Here is a 16,967-nt window from a genome sequence, read left to right as displayed (position 1 = left end):
ACTTGATGCCGAAAAAGCTTTTGACCGGGTGGACTGGCAATTCCTTTCAGAAACATTAGATGTGTTCGGTATTTCAGGGCAATTTAGAAACAACGTTTTAGCGCTTTATAAATCTCCCTCTGCTCAAATAACAGGACCCATGTTTACTTCAAATGGTTTTAGAATAGGCAATGGAACAAGACAGGGCTGTCCTTTAGCCCCTTTACTATATGTTTTATCAATTGAACCACTCGCCCAAGCAATAAGAAATTCATCAGAGATAATAGGAATTAAAATGAACCAGAGTGAATTTAAGATAACTCTATTCACGGATGATATTATTCTGACATTACCTCAACCCGAAAAATCAATAAAATATGTATTAGAAGCGATCAAAGAATTTGGTAATCTTTCGAATTATAAACTTAATATTAATAAAACTCAAATCATCTCAAATCATCAAATAGAGGAACAAGCTAGATTGATGAGATCGTATATTAATGTAGACTGGAATAATAGCTCCCTAGAATATTTAGGAATTAAATTAAAATTCAATCTTAAAGAAATGATTAGAGAGAATTATTTAGTAGCAATAAATAAAATGAAAAAAAAATTACAAGATTGGAAGGGGCTAGAAATATCGTGGCTGGGAAGATTAAATGCAATCAATGCCTATTACATTCCCAAATTACTATATATTCTAAGAGCAATTCCGTTGAGAGTCCCTTATTCAATTCTCTCACAAATACAAAAATTAATAACATCATTTATTTGGCAAAATAAACCTCCAAGGATTTCCTTTAAAAATCTAATAAAGAGTATACAAACTGGAGGTCTTTCATTACCCAGTATAAAAGAGCTACATGAAATTTGCATGTTCACCCATTTCCTTTTATGTGATAAACCGAAAAATGATAGCACCGCATGGTTTACTATTGAAAAAGAAAATATACACCCTCTACATCTTTACGATATTATATGGATAAACCATGATATAACGAGAAATATAAAAACTGATAATTCAGTGATTAAAGATTTAATAATATCGTTAAGTAAATGGAAGTCAAGTATGAAAGTTAAGAAAGGTGTTTTATACTCTGCTCCAATTAAAGTATTATCAAATTATATAAAAGATCTAAATTTAAATAAATGGAGTCAATTAAATATAAGATTTATATCAGATCTTTATGATTCTGAAGTGTTGTTATCATGGCCTCTCTTGAAAGAGAAATGGAAGCTGCCCGATATGGAAATATATAATTATATAAGAATTAAATACTTTCTTCATCTAGTAGGAACTACACGATCTACATTGTTTGAGGATTTTCTTAGTAAACAATATAAATCGAGATTAATTCATAAAGTTAAAATGCTGAGAGAAAGTTCAAAATCAGAAGATCCCCTATCTAATAAAGAAAAATGGGAAAAAGAAACTGGTGAAATATATTCAAAAGAAGAATGGCTACAAGCCTATAGAGACATTAGGAAACATTCACACTGTCTGAACATGCATGAATTATATTATAAAATCGTACATAGATGGTACAGAACCCAAGTCCAAATATCAAAGTTTGATAAAAATGCTTCAAGGCAATGCTGGAGATGCGGAAAAAAAGAAGGGACCATTTACCATATGTGGTGGGAATGTGAGGAGGTTGGAGAAATACTAAAAACTCTCTTTGAGGTAATTAATAAAGTATTACAATGTAAAATAGATCCATCCCCTCAAACATTTTTATTCCATATGGGTCTTAGCAAGTTACACAAACCACAAAAAAACTTACTAATTCAATTAATTTTAGCCTGTAAATTAGTTATTGCTAGGAACTGGAAAAAAAACAGGTAGAATACCTTGGGAAGAAATTCTTACACAAATTCAGTTTCAGTGCAAAATGGAAGAGAGATACTATATAAGTATTGGTAGAAAGTTGGCTTACATAGATATATGGTCTCCATGGATCTCCTTTGTACATTCCTAAATAATAGTAATTAAATATATATTTAAAAAAAAAAAATGATACCAACATTTTTATTCACTATGTGTTCAATGAATGCTGCCAGCCTAGATACCGGGTTATTATATAATTAGATATTTAATATTTGCTATAGATAACTAAGTAAGACATAAGGGTAATTTAAATGGACAGGAGCTATCAGAAACACTAGTATTAAAACGTTAAAAATATTGAACATTATGTATGATATATATGAGCATGTATGTTTTAAGTATAAAGAGGCATAATACATTCTACGTTGACATTAATATTTGATACTACTTTGAATATGTTTGTTCCCGGCTAGGAACATACTCTTGAATGATGAAATCAGAAATATTATAAATATAGGATGCGAACTATATGTATTATGCGCTACTCAGCCTTTATTAATATATTTATATATGTATGTATGTATTTATAAATGTATTTATGTATTTGTATGTTTATATTAAAATTAAAAAAAAGAAAAAAAAAAGAAAATTGAAGGCAATTGATTGAAATTTAAGTTCTTTTTCTCCATTATGCCACATGAAGCTCCCTAAAACACAAGCTTAATGTGACTCATTTGTAAATTGAGAATCCAAAATCCATGAAACTTCAAACATTGCTTTGGGAAGTTAAAATTTTAGGATGTCCAAAGTTTTAAGTCAATTGATTGATGTTTGGACACATTATAGTACATTAAATTCCTACTCAATTATTCTGATCACATCAAGTATCATTAAAAAAAATTAAACATGAATATTTTTTTGTATATTTGACCAAGTGTCCTGAAAAGTTGAAGATATCTTTAAATATATTGAATCTTGTTTTGTGACGAATTTTAGATGGTTAATATTTAAGTAATTTGTTTACATTAAGACACATTAAGCACCCCCCAAAAAAGCTTAAAGCCAATCATTTGAAGAGTGAGAATCCAAAATCCATGAAACTTCCAGGAAAGCTTGGGGGAGATTAAAAAATGAGGGTGTCCAAAGTTTCTATATGTTTCTATAGAACGACTCTTGTTTTTGGAAATATTTTGGAGGAAACCGGTTAATATTTAAGTTCCTTTTTCCTTTAAGAGCATGTATAGATAGATGGAATATTGCATTGTGTAAAAATTGAAGGCAATTGATTGAAATTGAAGTTCTTTTTTTCCATTATGCCACATGAAGCTCCCTAAAACACAAGCTTAATGTCACTCATTTGTAAATTGAGAATCCAAAATCCATGAAACTTCAAACATTGCTTTGGGAAGTTAAAATTTTAGGATGTGCAAAGTTTTAAGGCAATTGATTGATGTTTGGACACATTATAGTACATTAAGTTCCTTCTCAATTATTAAATTAAATATGAATATTTTTTTGTATATTTGACCAAGTGTCCTGAAAAGTTCAAGATATCTTTGAATACATTGAATCTTGTTTTGTGAAGAATTTTAAATGGTTAATATTTAAGTAATTTGTTTACATTAAGACACATTAAGCACCCCCCATAAAAGCTTAAAGCCAATCATTTGAAGAGTGAGAATCCAAAATCCATGAAACTTCCAGGTAAACTTGGGGGAGATTAAAAAATTAGGGTGTCTAAAGTTTCTATATGTTTCTATAGAACGACTCATGTTTTTGGAAATATTTTGGAGGAAACCGGTTAATATTTAAGTTCCTTCTTCTACGTTAAGCCCTATTAATCTCCTAAAACAGCTAAATATCAGTCATTTGCAACGTGAGAATACATAATCCATAAAAAAACTTCCAGGATGGCTTTGGGAAGATAAAAAATTAGGGTGTCCAAAGTTTCGAGTCAATCCATGAAACTTCAAGTAATGCTTTGAAAAGTTTAACACTTAGGATGTTTAAATTTTCAATCCAATTGGTTGATGTTTGGACATAGTGTATTACATTAAGTTCTTTATAACTTAAGCTAATATACAAAGTAAAGTGCTCAATTTACATACATTTTGAATGCTTTACTAAAAGTTCTGAACTTTCAGAGTTTGTTTCTATAGAACGACAAATGTTTTTTTAAATATTTTGGAGGAAACCGGATAATATTTAAGTTCCTTTTTCTACGTAAAGTCCAATTAAGCTCCTAAAAAAAGCTTCATATCACTCATTTGCAATGAGAGAATCCAAAATCCATTAAAAAACAAAAAAGCAAAAGAGAATCCAAAATTTTAGCATGTCCAAAGTTTCAAGGGAATTGATCGATTTTTGGACACATTATAATACATTAAGTTATTTCTCAATTATTCTGTTCATATTAAATATCTTAAAAAAATAAATATGAATATTTTTTTGCATATTTGACCAAGTGTCCTGAAAAGTTCAAGATATCTTTGAATACATTGAATCTTGTTTTGTTAAGAATTTTAGATAAAATCGGTTAATGTTTAAGTAATTCGATTACATTAAGACACATTAAGCACCCCAAAAAACAAGCTTAATAACAATCATTTGCAACATTAGAATCATGAAACTTGTAGGATAGGTTCGGGAAGTTAATCACTTGATGTGCAAAGTGTGAAGACAATTGTTTGAGTTTTGGGCACATCATTGTACTTTAAACGGATTTTACAGTAAACTGTTCATTAGACATGTACAACATGGGACAAAATCAGGCACATTTTTCAGTTTGTTTTTAACCCCTTCACAACAAGGCCTGTACATGTACAGGCTCACAATGCATTGTCATTGATGTGTTTAAGGACAACCTGTGGTCCATAAGGGGTTAACACATTCATTTTCATGCAAAAAATGTTGTTGCCTGCCCATTTCATTAGACTAAAAATTCACGGGTATTTTTGATTCAGGAACAATACTCATTGTCCTACCTTTGCTGCCAAACATTTCTGCTTCCGCATCTTCTTCTTAATCCACATTTTTTCTTCTCTTTTTTCTTCAATCTGCTATCTTGTCCGCATCTCGGCAGATATAACCCAATCAGGGAAGTAAAAAAAGTGAATATGTTTTGGTATGTTACACCAAAAGCCATGAAATTGCCAGGCTATATTTGAATTTATCAATGCTTGTTTTGTGGAATGTTTAGAAGAAATTGGTTAAAATGTAAATTATTTTTTCTACATTAAGCCAGAATAAGCTCCCAAAAAAATAAGTTTAATTTCACTTACTTGCAATGTGTAAAACTAAACTCCATGAGAGTTCAAAAATATGTGATACTTAAAAACATAGGGTGTATAAAACTATGAATCAATGGATTGATGTTTGGGCACATTATCACACATTACGTTATTTTCACATGAAATATTTAGGATGTCCCCTTTGCTCAGTAATCTATCTGGAATCACACCTTCAAACCCTAAATTTAAACATGTGCTTAGCACTCAGTTTCTCTTTTCCTAAGCAAGCTTAATTCTCCTGTCTAACTGCAATCTTCTTAACCTTGTTTAATTATTTAAATATTAGAAACATTCAGAACCTAAAGAAACCTGATCTGAATCACAAAATGATATCCTATATGCAGCAAACAACAACAGAACCTACCTTAAGTAGCACAACCATACTCACCCGACCTGCACCCCATCTGTCCCTGGATGCGGCAGCGTGCGGCCAGCTGCTGGATATGCCTGGCCACATACTACGGGTGTATAAAAACATAGCGTGCAGCTGTGCATATCCGGTCGCCGGCTGCGCTTATGTCTTCAGGAGGCCACTAACCTTCATTTTCCATTGACCCTATCCAAATGCTTTGTCGAATCTCTCCTTGACATGGGTGATATTATCTAAGGAAAAAAAGGCCTTGCTTTGCTTTCAGTCTTCAGTAAGGTGGCTCTACACTGGCATGGTCCTCTCTGAAAGTGTTCAGGAGAGAGTCCTCAACCTAAAGAGATGGAGACTGAAGAAGCTAATCAGTTTCTATCAGCAGCATCTTCTGTCCTGCATGCAGAAAGCTAAGATGTTTGTGCCGGCAGTGCTGGGAGAGAACTCTGCTCTTGTGACATCAGTCACTGTGATGCCTCGTACCTGATGTCACTATGTCACTAGTGCACATGTAAAGGGCCCACAGTAATGGCTTCCCTAATATGGAAACATACAGTAACTATAAATCATAACCAGTTTCTCTTGTGAGGCCTTCTCACAGCTGGGATGACAGAACCTCCTATTTGGAAGTCATGGAAACATATTTTATACAAAATTCGGAATGAAATAAAACCATTGCACAAATCTCCGTGTTTTGTATCAATTGCATGAAGCAGCTCTTAGTTTCCTCGCTGTTACTGGAGCAAAGAAATAAATATGTGGGTGATATTCATACCAGGAAACGTAATAAATAAGCCGACCCTGAGGCCCCCTGAACTCTTAACCTTATGTAGTGAGTCATCAAATGTGTTAATATGTAAACTCAAAGGCTCCAATACTGATGCTCATGGAAACTTTGACTTGCCATTATTTAAAAATATACTTAAATAGGTCACCCCAGTTCAAGCAGGGATATTAACTATAACATACAAATAGCAAGAGCACTAATGCATAGGTTTATAGCGGTGACAAGTGAACCGTATGTCCGTATTTCCATGTGCAATCCAGGGGCCTCATGTTAGAGGGGTCTGGAAGATAACACACAGAATGTTAAAGGCTCTATTCATATCACTAGTACTGCGCTACGTAATATGATGGCGCTATATAAAACAATAAGTAATAATGAGAAATAAGTGGCAGTCCCAGCATGCATGTTTATAAGTGCCTGCTGCATGAAATACTCCACACTTTTATAACATCGGACTTGCTGTAAAACGTATGCGCTCAGCTATTCACATGTAACAAAGTAACTGAACAAATTACCGTAAAGTAGCAGCAGACGGGAATGTGTATGTTTGTATAACGTGTATAACAGAGAAAATATTACTGTGCATATTTATAATATTACATTAATAAAACAAGTCATTTAGCTGCAACACGGATGCAGGAGCAATTTATGGAGGTGCAAAGTGGGTGCAATATAAAATAGTGTGGGTGCAAAGTGGGTGCAATGGCAAGTCATTTTTGTCATTATGGGTGCAGTGGAAATTTAAATGGGTGCAAAGTGGGTACAATGAGTGCAAGTCATTTTCTTGATTATGGGTGCAGTGGGAATTTGTGTGGGTGCAAAGTGGGTGCAAAGGGGGTGCAGTGGCAATTATATCATTTTGCAATATGGGCGCAATAGGAAATTCTCTGGGTGCAAAGTGGGTGCAATGGCAAGTCATTTTTTTCATTTTGGGTGCACTGGAAACTTATGTGGGTGCAAAGTGGGTGCAATTTTAGCTCAATTTTTTCCATTATGCATCCATATAATTAATTAAATAATTAAATAAGTAATTCTATATCCATAAAAAAAACTTCCAGGATAGCTTTGGGAAGAGAAAAAATTAGGGTGTCCAAAGTTTCTACATGTTTCTATAGAATGACTCTTGTTTTTGGAAATATTTTGGAGGAAACTGGTTAATATTTAAGTTCCTTCTTCTACGTTAAGCCCTATTAAGCTCCTAAAAAAAAGGCTAAATATCATTCATTTGCAAAGTTAGAATGCAAAATCCATAAAAAAAACTTCCAGGATAGCCTTGGGAAGATAAAAAATTAGGGTGTCCGAAGTTTCTATATGTTTCTATAGAACAACTCTTGTTTTTGGAAATATTTTGGAGGAAATCGGTTAATATTTAAGTTCCTTTTTCCTTTAAGAGCATGTATAGATAGATGGAATATTACATTGGGTAAAAATTGAAGGCAATTGATTGAAATTTATGTTCCTTTTTTCCATTATGCCACATGAAGCTCCCTAAAATACAAGCTTAATGTCACTCATTTGTAAATTGAGAATCCAAAATCCATGAAACTTCAAACATTGCTTTGGGAAGTTAAAATTTTAGGATGTGCAAAGTTTTAAGGCAATTGATTGATGTTTGGACACATTATAGTACATTAAGTTCCTTCTCAATTATTCTGTTCACATCAGGTATCTTAAAAAAATTAAATATCATTGAAAAGAATCGGTTCATCCGGGGAGCGCGTCAGGACGTGAGGATGTGACGATGCACGCTCCAGGAGGCGGAGTCGAGGGATGCCCACGCGGCATGAGCCGCCTGGCAGAGATGGCGTCTTCTTAACAGAGAAATGCTCCGCAACAGCGAATCGCCTCCGATACAGAGACAAGCCGTTACCACGCCCCAGATATCCGCCGCAGATTCACTGCAGAAATTCTGCAAACAAGGTACGGCTACCCCGCAAGCAGCCGCAGCTGGTTCGCTGTCACGCCGTAATTGTGCAGCAGAGCTACTGCGGTTACCCCGCAGATTCATCACAGACACGCCGCAGAAAAATTACATATATTGGCGACACGCAGATATCTCCGCAGCCATGTTGCAGCCACGTTATTGATAGGAGGTAGATACAGTGCAGACAGGTTGTATCAAACTATATTATGTCGTATATTATGTTGTACTAAGTCAAATTAAATTGAACAAAGCCGCACTAAAACGATAACAACCTGCACTAAGCTACATCAAGTTACACTTACTCGCACCAAGACGTATCAAGTCGCATCAAGCCGCTTGAAGCTGCATCAAGCTGCATTTAAGCTGCATTTAGCTACACTCAGCCGCACTAAGATGCATTAAGCTGCACCAAGCTGCACCAAGTTGTATCAAATAGCATTAAGCTACATCAAGCAGTATCAAGCCACATTATGCCGCATCAAGCTGCATCAAGCCGCAACTAGCCGCACCAAGCCGCAACTAGCCGCATCAAGCCGCACCAAGTTGCACCAAGCCGTATCAAGCCGCACCAAGCCACATCAAGTCACACTAAGCTGCACCAAGTCGCATTAAGCCGCAGTAAGCTGCACCAAGCTGTATCAATTGCATTAAATCACATTAACCCGTACTAAGTTGTATCAAGCTGCATCAAGCAGCATCAAGCTGCATTAAGCCGCAACTAGCCGAATTAAGCCGCAACTAGCCGAATTAAGTCGCAACTAGTCGCATTAAGCCGCATCAAACTGCACCAAGCTGCATCAAGTCATATCAAGCTGCACTAAGCTGCACCAAACCGCATTAAGCTGCCCTAAGTCGTATTAAGTCGCATCAAGCTACACTAAGCCGTATAAAGTTGCAGCAAGCCGTATCAAGCCGCATCAAGTTGTACCAAGTCATAACAAGCTGCATCAAGCTACATTAATCTGCACTAAGACACACTAACGGCTGGTAAGATAAAACTGACATCCCCTTACCGTACGGACTGTTGGTATTTTTCATTTAATGCGCTATAGCTCTATCGTAACGCCGCAATGCCGCATTGACTTTTTGAATTTGGAAAGTATTTTGGACACTTTTTCAGAGCTGATTGTTGGAGGACTCTTGCATTATATATCAATTTTGTCTGATCTTTTTTTTTTTTTCTCTTCTTCTCTCTTTCAAAAAAAGAAAGGGAAAGGAAGGGAAAAAATGGAAAGGGAGTAAATAAAATAGAAGAAAATAATTGATTAGCTGCCGATATAATAGGGGTTTCCAAATAAGCACTCTACTTCATATGCATATATACTTCATTTACATATATAGATATATAGATATAGCCCTATACCTATAGAAGAAGAAAGGAAGGAAAAGGGAAGAGAAAAGGAAGGCAAAAACAAAAGGGGAAGGAGAAAAAGGAGGGAATATCTGTGATTTCGGTTTAATTTTAACTGTAATATACTACCTGAGAATTAAATCTGTAAATCTGGTATTGAAAATGCCGCCAAAACAGCAATTATCTAAAAGCCGGGAAAAGGATAAGAAAGAGCTCAAACCAAATAAAGGAGGTACAAATCAAAGTATCTGATCTTGAGGACCGTTCACGTAGATCTAACTTACGGTTTAGAAACATTCCAGAAAGTTATGCTAATGATAAACTTCAAACATTTATAATGGACTTAATACAAGACATGCATATAGAAGATACTCCTCCAGTTAATATAATTGACAGATGTCATCGCCTGAGGAAACCAAAGGAGCTAGCAGAAGAAATTCCAAGAGATGTCATCGTCTGCTTTTCTTCTATCCACTGGAAGGAGTCCATACTAAGATTTAGAAGAAATAAAACTCTAACTGAACCAAGATTCGCCGAAATCCAAATATATCCAGACCTTTCTCCCTCAACAAGGAGTTGGAGAAGATCCTTTCAATTAGATCTAAAAACCCTTCGAGATAAGAACATTAGATATATATGGATTTTTCCCAGAGCGCTAAGAGATATTTACAGATTCAACTCAATTGCGAGACTGGATTAAAAAGAGAAGCATATAATGATCCCCCTTTTTTTTCTCTTCTTTAAAGCTTTCTTTATATTTTATCACTTAATACTAGATTTATTATGATCACTGGTGGAATACAATTTATACATAAGTTTTACGACGGATATCAGCCAGCCACTCAATACTAGATTTATTATGATTACTGGTGGAATACAATTTATACATAAGTTTTACGACGGACACCAGTCAGCAAACTAGTTCCTAAATAAATATACAGGATAGTGACATAGATACACTTTTACCTACAGATTAGATGGTTTAGTATTTTTTTTCTTTATACACTATGGATGAATACTTCAATTCTCTATAATTCCTATCACTTTAATTACTATATATTTTGGAAGATAACACTATTACCACAATTTTGAGAATGAGCAATATATTATGTTTTTTATAGATATAGCTCTTGATTTGATAATGTTTACAAAAATATGCATTTTAGTATCAATATATGGTTGCTATGATGATTGTTGAAGGAATAATACTTTTTTTTTATTTTTTTTATATATACACTATGGACGATTACCTCAACTCCTTATAATTCTTATTACTTTAATTACTATATATTTTGGATGGTAACACTATTATCATAATTTTGAGAATGAGTAATATATTATGTTTTTCATAGGTATAGCTTTTGACCTGATAATGCTTACAAAAATAAGCATTTTAGTATTAATATATGGTTGCTATGATGACTGAAAGAGTAATGCAATTTTTTTTTCTTCTTTCTTCTTTTTTATTTTTCCTCTCTGCAAGTATGTCATCTAAGGGGTTCCCCTACACTCCCCCTTTTGGTTCATTATGAACCCAAGTATGTATTTAGATACTATGTTTATCTTTAAAATACATAAGTCCTGTTTATTTATGTGGAGATTTATTCCTTTTTATGTTTGTTTTATGTTTTTTTTAATGTACATGAGAGTTTTGAGGTTAAGAATATATATTTTGATAAAGTGCGAGATACAGCTCCTGAAATAAAGCGAGTTAAAGATAAGAATAATAACCCCCACATAAATGGGGGTTAAATGCATATCAGTTAATACTCAGGGGCTGAACTCGCCAACTAAAAGAAATAGGGTTTACGCCTGTCTACGAAAAGAAAAAATTGATGTCACATTTTTCCAAGAAACCCACTGGAGGGATATTGATAAAATCAGATGGGGCGGTAGATTATACCCACATACATTTCATGCCTCAATGCCAAATAAAAAAAAAGAGGAGTGGCAATTACATTTTCTAATAAGATACAGATTAAATTGAATTTTCTTGAACAAGACAAAGAAGGTCGTTACCTTATCTGGGTCGGCACATTAAACGATATAAAATATACTTTAGTTAATATCTATTTTCCCAATACAGAGCCTCTCTCACATCTCCAATACATTTTGGATAGAGTAGATAAAGTGAGAATAGGGGCCCTTATAATGGCCGGAGATTACAATTGTTTCCTTGACGATAAAATGGATAAAGAAATAGGTAAAACTAAGTCTATTACTAAAAATCTAAAGAATAGAGCCAGATCTTTTTGTAAAATGATACAAAGAGCTAATTTGTATGATCTATGGAGAATCTACCATCCTACAACAAGAGATTACTCACACCTATCAAGAGTTCATAATACCTTTTCCAGAATTGATATGGTTTTCGGAGACGATAAGACATTAAACCAACTAATACAAATCAATATGAGGGAGAACGTCTGGTCAGACCATAGTCTTATCCAATTCGAACTAAAAGACAAGTGGGATTCATTCCCATTTACAACTTGGCGCCTAGACGACTCTATTCTCTACTCTGAGGAAAATAGACATTACATTTCGGAGACCACAAAGATTTTTTTTCTAGAAAATACATTAGGACAAACATCACAAGCTATTAGATGGTGCGCCTATAAAGCGGTTATAAGGGGACATTTTATTAAAATAAAAAAAAAAGATGAGATTGACCAACGAACAACCATTGAATGATCTATATATCACATACTATAACCTAGCCACAAAAGCTAAGCTTGACCCTACTCAAGAATATAAAAACCAGCTTCAACTCCTCAGAGAAAAAATTAATCAAAAAGAACTAGAAAAAACTAGTCACTCCATGCAAAAACTCAGAGTAAGATATTACTATAAAAGTAATAGGCCTGATCAGATGACGACTAGTCAGCTAAAAAAAAAAGAGCTAATGATAAAATAACTAAAATTGTGTCTGATGACATCACACGAATGACCCCAGAGACAGTGGCAGAAGGCTTTAGGTTATATTATGAGAAGCTGTATAGCATCCCAACAACAACTAATGATAAAGCCATAGAGGAATACTTGAAAACTGCGAATCTCCCGGCTCTATCAGATGTTCAGAAAGATACATTGTACAAACCAATTGAGAAAAAAGAACTGAGTAGTGTAATTGATAAACTCCAAAAATATAAAACCCCAGGCCCGGATTGATTTACTATTTTTTTTTTTATGAAACCTTAAAAATAGATATAATAGATCATCTACTGGGAATGTTTGAGGAAATTATGGAAACAGGCTATTGCCCAAAAGAGATTCTGCAGGCAAATTTTATTCCAATATTTAAAAAAAACAAGAACCCAGAGGACCCAAAAAGTTATCGCCCCATCTTGTTAATTAACGTTGATATCAAACTGTTCGCCGCGATATTGGCAGAAAGATTAAAACCCATGCTAAACACTCTGATCCATCCGGACCAGGTGGGCTTTGTTCCTGGTAGAGATTCTACTAATAACACCAGATGACTGATTGATGGACTCCATCACGCTGAAAAAATGGGATACCCCCTACTGACCCTGTCACTAGATGCCAAAAAGGCTTTTGACAGGGTCAGTTGGGGATTTCTGAAAGCTACTCTTAGAGCTTTTGGAATCACTGGTTGGTTTTATAAAGCTATTAGTTTGCTCTATTTAAATCCAAGCGCATGGGTTGTCGGCCAAGGACTATGCTCTAGTTGGTTTAATTTAGAAAATGGACAAGGGTGCCCTCTATCACCTATTCTATACATTCTCACTTTAGAATCCTTTGCTAATAAGATAAGAAATAATCAGAATATAACAGGCATTAATATCAATAATGAAGACTTTAAAATATCACTATACGCAGATGATGTGATCATCTCTTTATCCAATCCAACAACTTCAATGAAAAATTTTCTTCAAGAAGTCAATAAATATAGTATAGTTTCCAACTATAAATTAAATTTAAATAAATCTATAGCTCAAGTGAGAAATATCAATCGAAGGACCATAGATAACTTAAATGAATCTCTTTCTCTAAATCTAAATCCAAAGGAATTCGAATATCTGGCAATCCTTATCCCCGAAAAAACTGGAAATATTGTGAAGAATAATTTTCTCCGTCTTTTAAGAACAACAAATGAAGCTATCAGAGAATGGCGTAAACTAAATCTCTCTTGGAGGGGCCGGGTCAATGCTCTCAATTCCTATTTGATGCCGAAATGGATTTACCTCTTTAGAATGCTCCCATTAAAGTGTCCCCAAAATTGGCTTGATATTGCACACACAGGCTTTATCAACTTTGTTTGGAGAGGAAAAGCTCCAAGAACTAATGCTAGATTGATGGGAGCTCGGATTAGAGACGGTGGCATGGGTTTTCCCGCAATAAAGCAACACTATGAAGCCAGCATAGTGTATCACATCGCTAAAACCTATCAAGAATCATCTAAACAAGAGGTTTGGTACAAAATAGAACAAAAAAACCTGTGAAACTAGTAGCTTAAATAAATTTATCTGGTCTCTAAAAGACAGAGACATAATAACTTATATTAAAGATAAAAATATAGTCCTACAAAATATTATACCGGAATGGCTAAAAATCAAAAAGCGATTGGGTATTAAGGATAGATTAATCGATTCCCTAAGTTTCAAGATACTTGAAGAAGTGATTGAAGACATCTCACTGATACACTGGTCACAGGCTGGTGTTAGTTTAATTACAGATACCATGTCATACGGTAAGATGTCTCCTTTTCCTACTCTAATAAACAAATTTGGGTTAACAAATATAACTATCTTTAACTATTTAACCCCTTAACGACAATCCACGTACATGTACGGGGTTGCCGTGCAACGAGATAACGACAATGGCCGTACATGTACGGGCTGCTGTTAAATAGCAGCATTGCCGCGATCGCGACGTTTTCGCCGCGATCGGCGGCTTTGCAGCATCCACGGAAGCCTCCCAAGTGAGGCTGACCGTGGATCCGGGGAGGGCAGCCCTCCCCGGAAGAAAAATGGCCGCCGCCGCACCGATCATCAAAGATCGCGGCGGCGCCCGGCTAAAACAGCTTAGGAAGCGATCGGAATCGCTTCCTAAGCATAAACGTGTTGCTGACATGCCTCGATATCGAGGCATGTCAGTAACACTATCCCCCTACCCCGATCACCTTGTGATTGCTCCGAAGAGCAACCACAAGTGTCATCCTGTAAATGACGTTGCCGACATTCACAGGATGGCATCAACAATAGATATGAGTTCATAGAGGGTCTATCCAGACCCTCTTGTGAACTCTCGAGCGCCTCCTGCAGGTTGAATGCAGGTACTGCATCCAACCATGCAAGGTCAATGGAGCCCAGCTCACTAATGAGTGATTAGTAAAAAAAAAAAAAAAAAAAAAAAAATTGGTCAAAAATGTTTAAAAAAAAATAAAAATTATATGGTAACATGTAAAAATCCCCACTGTCACCAAAAAAAAAAAAATTAATAAGCAAGTCCTAAAATTCTTTATCTTTACAAAAATTCCAGCATGGAAAGAGTTAAAATATTGGCATTACAAATGCCCATAGGGTGTCTCGTATTAAAAAATGCATGAGTGGATGGGATAAATTGAATTGGCCGGGTTCAAAGGTGTCCCAAATATGGGACATGGGGGCAGTAGGATCAGATGTCTAAATGGCCTAAAAATACACACCTCACAAAGGCGGCCTTTTACCTCCCAAATAACCCAACAAACCCATGCATGTGGGGTATCACTGCGCTCAGGAGATGTTACTGAACACATATTGGGGTGTTGTTTGACACGGACATATACCAGGAGTGATAAATTTATACCTGAAGTACAACGTGTGTGAAAAAAATACAAAAAAATGTCCTACCATAAAGTTTCACAAAGGCTGGTGGTAAAATTAGTGCATGGAAAGGGTTAAATTACCAGCATTTGAAATACCTTGGGATGTCTAGTTTTTAAAAATATATGATTTGATGGGGTAAATTGCATTGGCCGGCTTCAAAGATACCCGAAATGGCACATGGGGGGAAGAATTACCAGATTTGGAAAAAAAGGTTTTGAAATAGCAAAACGCTACCTGTACTTATTGCCCCATAACGTGCAGAAAAAAGCAAAAAAACATAAAAACATTGGGTATTTCTAAACTCAGGACAAATAGTAGAATCTATTTAGCAGGTTTTTTCATTCGTTTTTGCAGATGAGTAAAAGTTTTTTGTTTAAAAAGTGAGAAAAAGTAATTTTTTTACAAAAAATCCCCATATTTTATCATTTGTTTTTATAGTAAATTAGATGATATGATAAAATTAATGGTATCTAAAGAAAGCCCTGTTTGTCCTGAAAAAAACAATATATAATATGTGTGGGAGCACGAAATGAGAAAGAAGAAAATCACAGCTAAACAGGAACACCGAAAAATGTTAAAATAGCCATTGTCCCACAATATACTACGAGTAATAACCCCTATTGTCCTTAAGGGGTTAAGAGTTAAGAACTGTATAAACAAACATGTGGCTGGATCACAGGATGTTATGTTTCAGAAATTAGCCCAAATTCTTAGTCTAAATCCTCCAATAAAACTTTTTTCTAAATGTCTAGATTTAATGAGGATAAAAGAAGGTAATAAGGCTATTAAAAAAGTGATAACAAGATGGAAAAAGGAATTAGACACTATAATTCCGCTTGAAGATTGGTTAAAGGAGATTAGAAAATTACCCCCTAGAGTACACGACCTCTCCCTTTTGGAGGCCCAATTTAAAGTTCTAAACAAATGGTATTTGGTACCAACTAGATTGGCAAAAATGTCCCCAGATAATTGTAATATATGTTGGCGCTGCCATCAGTCAATAGGGTCCTATCTACATATTTGGTGGTCCTGTCCTATGGTTAGTAAGTTTTGGAAAGAGATTTTGTGTTTTTTGAAATGTATAGATAATATCAATATACCAGACTCTCCTCCTTCCCTATTATTTCATCTAGGTTGGCCCTCCATGAATGAGGTACAGTTAAATCTAAGCATTCATATATGCTTAGCAGCCAAAAGCTAGGGAATGGAAACAAGATAATCAATTCAGCATGTCTCAGTTGATAACTCAATTAAAATTTCAGGTTACAATGGAGAAGGAGGTCTCTCGGATTCTGTATACTTCATTGAAGAAAACTCAAACATGGGAAAAGTGCCTCCAAACAATAAATAAGATAAATTCAGACAGTTAAATCCTCTTTACATAGACTTTCCTCTTTTTCTTTTCTTCATGACCGAATACCTCATTGTCTTGACGTACCTTTAGGTCCTGTTTTATAGTTTACTCAATAAGAATAAAGGCAATTAATAGGACAATTGTTTCATCATCTTAATGTACATATCGAGTTACTGTCTTACTACATTTTTGTATGTATGTTGTATGTAAAATAGACTTATGCATTCGTCTTCGGGCGAACATGGAAACGAACACGAAGAGT

Source organism: Spea bombifrons, chromosome 3 (assembly GCF_027358695.1).
Source record: "Spea bombifrons isolate aSpeBom1 chromosome 3, aSpeBom1.2.pri, whole genome shotgun sequence".
NCBI lineage: Eukaryota > Metazoa > Chordata > Amphibia > Anura > Pelobatidae > Spea > Spea bombifrons.
The sequence above is the reverse complement of the archived record's forward strand: the minus strand, read 5'-3'. Positions refer to the sequence as shown.